Source organism: Lontra canadensis, unplaced genomic scaffold, assembly GCF_010015895.1.
Source record: "Lontra canadensis isolate GAN:19392208 unplaced genomic scaffold, GSC_riverotter_1.0 scaffold45, whole genome shotgun sequence".
In the NCBI taxonomy this organism is placed as follows: Eukaryota; Metazoa; Chordata; class Mammalia; order Carnivora; family Mustelidae; genus Lontra; species Lontra canadensis.
The window spans coordinates 5,143,266-5,149,359 of record NW_022631039.1 but is presented as its reverse complement, the minus strand read 5'-3'; positions in this window follow the sequence as shown (position 1 = coordinate 5,149,359).

The following is a 6,094-nucleotide window of genomic DNA, read 5'->3' as shown; positions in this document are numbered from 1 at the left end:
CAAACTAGAAGCCAGTGACAAATACTTCAGAAGACAGTCCTGCCTGAAAACGGTGTGTCTGCACAGTCTCCTCCCCACGGTTTCGCTGGGAGAAAACGACAACCGGGTCACCCCCCGGGGTCTCGCCCCGTGGCTGCACCCCCTTCCTCTGACTCATTCCTTCAACAGATACTCTGTCCCCGGCGGGGCAGCTACTGTCGGTCACACTGGACCACTCGGGGACGACGCCCCCGGAAGCAGGTCCCATGGAGCTTACGTTCTGGGAGGCGAAACACAGCGACAAGCCAAATGGAGTGTATGGGGCTTGCTTACGTGGGCCGTGGAGACCAGCAGAGCCGGGGAATGGGGCTGGCCGTGCAGGGGCTTTGCAGGAAGGGGAACGGTCGGGGCGGCTGGCTGGCTTGCTCCGTGGAGCTCGGGGTTTGGGTTCGAGACCCATATTGGGTGTACAGATGACTTAAAAATACAATTTTTAGGGGGCGTCTGGGTGGCTCAGTCCGTTGAACATCTGACTCTTGATTTCGGCTCAGGTCATGACCTTGGGGTTGTGGGATCAAGCCCCTTGTTGGGCTCCACGCTGGGCGGCATGAGCCTGCTTGGGATTCTCTCCCTCTGCCCCTCCCCCTGCTCATGCTCGCTCTCTAAATAAAAATCTTAAAAAAAAAAAAAATGAAACAGTCACTGAGTAGTCCTTGCTGTGAGCTGAGGCCATAGGACCTAGCCAGGTTCCATGGACTTTGTGTCTGGGGGAGCAGCCCTGGGACCATCTCCTGGGCTCACGTTACCTCCATTTCTCCGTGGAGAACCAGCTCCTTCACTTGCCACGAAAGATCTTACGTAAACTTGAGAGAGTAAATGACTTGTCGTTTTCCTTCCCGAAACTCCTGGCGGGGCCGTGTACCGTCACCCCGGCGGTGGAGAACAGAAATCCGTCCCCATGCAATCTTAGAGCACCTGCCGATTTAGGGAGGGCACGTGCCCCGAAGGTCAAGGTCATGCCTCCTGCGTCCCACCAGCCTGGTGTTCGGGGCCAGGACGTGATGGTACTGGGCAGGGTTTCTGTTGAAGGTTGGAGTGGTTTCAAGCCTCCCACCCAAGGTTCAGGCCCCGCCACTACCTCCGTGTTGGGACACAGCAACCAGGGCACTGAAAGGGACGGTCTTGGATGTGTCTTATGACTCAGGTTCTCGCAGTCGGGCTCCATCTGCCTGGCTGGCTGGAGTGCGCCTGGCACACGCCAGACCCTCTCCACAGTTGTCTTCCCTGGTGTCTCTGCTTCTGTCCCCTCACCCCTGACCCTCCCTGCGGCGGCCACCTGAGTCCCCACGATGTCCCGGCTCCCGGGTGTCCTCTGACGGCCTGAGAGGGTGCTCGGTCCGCAGACCCCAGAGGGAAAATCCCTCACAGCAGCAGAGCTTCCTGGGGCTCAGGGTGGCAGGGCTGAGATGGGGTGGGCCTAAATGGGGACACGGGTCTTCAGCCCTGCCCTGCTCACACCTGCCTTCCTTCCGTGGAAAATACCAGCGAGGTCCAGGGCCTCTTTCCTGCTGGGGTAGCCGTAACGCCCACCTGCCAAGAGGGCAAGGAGCCAGATGCCAGAGTCCTGTGGGAGGGATGCTGGGCAGGTGCCCTCCCTTCTGCCTCCAGGGTGTCCTGTGTGGAGGTATCTGTGCCTGGGCTTCTAGAACGTACGTGTGTGCGTGTGGGTGTGTGTGTCCCCAACCCCCAGGACCGACCCTTCCAGAACCAGGCAGTGTTGGGGGCGAGGGGGTGGGGTGTGTGTGTGTGTGTCCCCGACCCCCAGGCCCTGTGTGTGTCTGTGTGTTTTGTCCACAGCAGGGCTCCAGGCTTGGGGAAGGAGCTCTGTCCTGCCCCACAGGCCCCCCGACCCCCAGGCGCACCTCTGCCAGAGGCCTGGGGAGGAGTGGTGGGTGGAGTCAACGGTCTCCAAGACGGTCCCCCGAGACCCTGACCTTGAGTGGTCTCTCCCGGGTCAAACCAGAGCCGGGCTTTATGACCACAGACTGGGGTGGTGGGTGGTCTGTGGGAATTCCGAGGCGTGGGAACTCCAAACCGTCTGGGCTTCTACCCTGGCCCTCGTGTCCCCGGGCTCTGGGGGAAGCCAGGCTCCCTACTGCGAGTGAACTCCACCCCGCGGGGAGCCCCAGCCCACCAGCTGTGACTAAACCACCTCCGGAAGCAGACCCTTTGGTCTCAGCCGAGACTTCAGGTGACTGAGCGGCTCTGAGCCAGAACGGCTGCAGCTGCTCCCCCATCCCGAGCCCACGCACGCCACGACCCGCGCGCGTGCACACACACACACACGCGCGCACCCAGTCCTTTGTGAAGCTGTGAGGTCTGGGGGCTGCTTGTTACACGGCACCGGGCAGCAATGACAGCCCCCCTCGCTCTGGGCAGGTGTCTCTCCTCTCAGACTCTGGCTGTGGGGCTGGAAGACTTGCTCTCCCTCCTCCCGGCGACCCCCTCCCACCCCGGCTGTGCTCCCCGCCACCAGCCCGTCCAGCCGCGGCTCAGAGAAAGGGAAGACCGCAGATGCGGACCCGGGTGGCCCCCAAATCAGACAGTGGTCAGCCAACATCCATTTTTGTCTCCATTTTAATTAACACTTTACAAAGTACAAAATATACTGTCTTTTTTGGGGGGAACATTAGGTACTTTTTTTTTTTCTCTCCGTCATACAGTACATGAATCTCAAGGGTTTTGTGTGTCTTCGACAAAGAGGGTAAAAGCGTGAGGGCCCTGGGGCGTTGGGTGGCCCCGTGCTCCCCCTCGCCCCAGAACTTGGGACAGATCTAAGCGCCCCTGCTACGGCTGCTGGTGACCCGGGACATGCCAGGTGAGGGCCAGATCCCCGAGGCGAGGCCCTGGGCGGGGCGGAGGCCCCTCAGAGCCCCGTCACGCACCCACCATCCGCTCACCCCCGTCTCAGGATAACGGAAATAATTTTGGCATAGAGCAAGAGGACTTGGGATTCTGTTGTCAGTCCCCCCCACACCCCACCCCCGTTGGGGAGCCAGCCCTGCTCAGTTCTTCCTGGACGGTTTTCTGGGGAGGTAAACTGAGGCAGAGGACTGGAAAATGCACTGGGCTTGACCTCTCTCTTGGGACCCGAGTTTGGCCTGTTTCTCCTCCTCCACCAACTGCGCTCCTTGTCCTGGGACCCTGAGGGGCCCCCACAGGTGAGGGGCGCCGGCACCCGAAGCCTCTCCTGGCGAGTGCTGTCTGCGGGGGACACGCCCCACCCCCTCCAAGCAGCTTAATGAAGTCGAGGGAGTTGGGGGCAGCCCTGCGGGCGAGGCCTGCCACCCACACACTGCCAACCCCACTCCGAGCGGCCCATGGGGACAAGGCTCCCGAGGCTGCAAAATACGGACCGGGAGAGGCCCCTTGCCGGGATCTGGGTGGGCCCGGGGGTGCTCACACACTCGCAGGCGGGACACCGCGCACGCGGGGCCCAGCACACGACACTGTCCGGGCTCCTGGCCTTGTCCTGCCTTGAACTGAGAGCCTCAAACTGCCTCCTGCCCCGGAGGCCATAGGGCCAGGCTGCAGGCCTCCCCCGCTGTCCCGGGGCCACTCCTGGTGGCTCGGCTGACAGCGCCTGCCTGGCCTTGGCCTTCTCCACGGAGCAGGCTTCCTGGGAGTCAAAGCTGAAGGCGCCCTGTGGCTTCCTCCCAGGGCTTAAGGAAAGAGCAGGAGAGACTCTAATTTGAAAAGCCTCTAATTTGAAAATGAAAGGAAGAAAACGAGCCTGGGATGCAGGGAAGGCTATCTAGAGTGGGGAGTGGGGCTCAGCTGTCCTCAGACCACCGGGCCTCTCGCCCCAGGACCCCCTCCCTGGGGGCCATCTTGGTTGGCTGAGGGCCTCACAGCCTCTTTCAAGGGAGGCTACTGCCCGCTCTGGGCCGAGCCCTCTCCCAGCACGGCATCTGGGAAAACCCGAAAAGCCAAAGCTCCCGTCTTTGGGGGTGTGAGGTGCGGGGAGACTCCATTACCCTCCCCCCCTCAAGCTCTGCTCACCAAGCCAACCGCCTGCTCCATTTCCCAGCGGCTGTGACCGCCACGACCGGTGGGTCCCCTCTCCCCGCTTACAGGGGACCCAGATCTACTGGGGGATTTCTTCCTACCCCGCTTCCCTGGGGTTCACTCAGGAAGTGGCATCAGAAACTCGGTCACAGAGCACAGGAGCACTCTGCTGTCTCCTGGGAGATCCTTGAGGTCCCTCTTAGCCCCGCCTGGGAAGGGCCCAAGTTGTCCCCACTTCCAGATCCAGAGGCCCGGAAAGGTGGTCCAGGGACCCCTAATGGTCAGCCTGAGAAAAGAGGCCAGGAGGGGCTGGTGGGGGCGGGGGCGGATTCATCTTTGACTACCAGGCTCCTTGGCTTGGGACAGGGGCCTCACCCTACCCATCAAACCAGAACCTTCTCTCCTGACCTCCAGGCCGTCCTCCATCACCTCACAGGGGACAAGCCTCGCCAGACCACGCATCTTCTTCCGGACCCGGCACGGGTCACCAAGGCCATGCTGCCCAATGGGGGGGGGCCACGGCTGGCGGCTCTGGGTCCCACCAGAGGCCCGTGGCCTGCAGTTGGTGGAATGGGGAGAATGCTGGTGGTTGGGAGACTCGGGACGCCCTGGATCCCGCGGTGGGGAAGTCCGCACGCCTCTCTAGCTTGGATGTGTGCTCTGGGCTTTGGAGACCCTCCCCCACCCCAAAGAAGGTGCAGGGCTGGCCCCGCCCACCTCTGCCCCGGGGGCAGAGGGAGGAAGGGCTTTCTTGGGAACCGGAGGAGCCCATGCTGAGGGATGAACCTCGGAGACAGATTTTTATAACTGGGGTTGAGAGAAGGGGGTGGTCACGCCTCCCCCTCTCCCTACCTCCTCTCTGTAGTGCGCAGGGATGGAGCAGGCGATGGGCAGGGGTGGCCATCGGCTGGCATGGGACACAGAGGCAAAGCCACACACACCCAGAACCCACCCCTACCTCTCCACAGCCTTGCTCAGGAGCCCCATCTCCCTGCCCCTGCCACGTGCCCGCCACCCAGAGCCAAGACAGCGTTGGCCCCGCGGGTCTGAAGACCCCCCACAATGCAGCAAACTGGGGGCATTCTTCCCCCCGAACTGTGGAGACCAAGTCCCTGTGACTGTGCTCCTCACGGGCACGCAGACAGCGGGAAGGGAGACTGGGGAAGGGGAAGGTCCGGGTGGCTGCTCCTGCCCAGGCCTCGCCAGCCCCTCCTGGGCACAAGGTCAACGGCATCGGTCCTTTTCCTGGCTAGACGGGGCTAGTCTGCAGGAGGAGGCCTGGGAGAAGAACCTGAGGTATCTGACCTTGTGGGTGAAAACGACGCAGACACAGCCACGTTGGGGCGGGGGGGACCCCGGGTGGAGAGCTGGGGCGGAAGCTCCCTCCCCGCCCAGGTCTTCAGGCTCAGGGCGATGGGAAGACGGCCTTTCTCCTCCCTCCGTACCAGTGTCCCCCAGACCAAACCCTGGCCGTGGAAATGGGGGTGCAGGATGGCACTGGATCCAGCTTTCGGGGGGGACAGGGGGGGCGGGCCCCGGGGGCTCCGCTCTTGGGCTGCTGGTTTGGTTTTGCTCTCAAGCCCCGGCTTCTCCGCGAACGTATTGCCTGCGTAACTTGACTGAAAAACACACGGTGGCTCGAAACGTGCCCGTGTGCGTCGGGGACACGGCGGGCGGAGGCCCCGGCGCCCGCACACGCGCGCACACGGTGGGGTCTGCGTCCGCACACCGTGCACACATGCGTGTGCGTGCCCACAGCATATATTAACATATATTGCTCAAGTATATGTGCTATTTACAGTATATATCTATATCGACATAAAACACAAGTATTTATAGGTGTGTACAATCGATACGTTCTCGGGGGGGTCTGGACAGCACACGCTTCTGGGGTCGCGGTGCCGACACACTTGCTGGGCAGGGAGGGACGGCGGAGAGCGGACTCCATCGGGAGACCCGACAGGGGCGGCTGGAAGGGCGGGCCACGGAAAACCGAGGCCTTCCAAGGAGAGAGAAAGGGGGCTCGGGGCTTCGGGTCTCTCCCTGC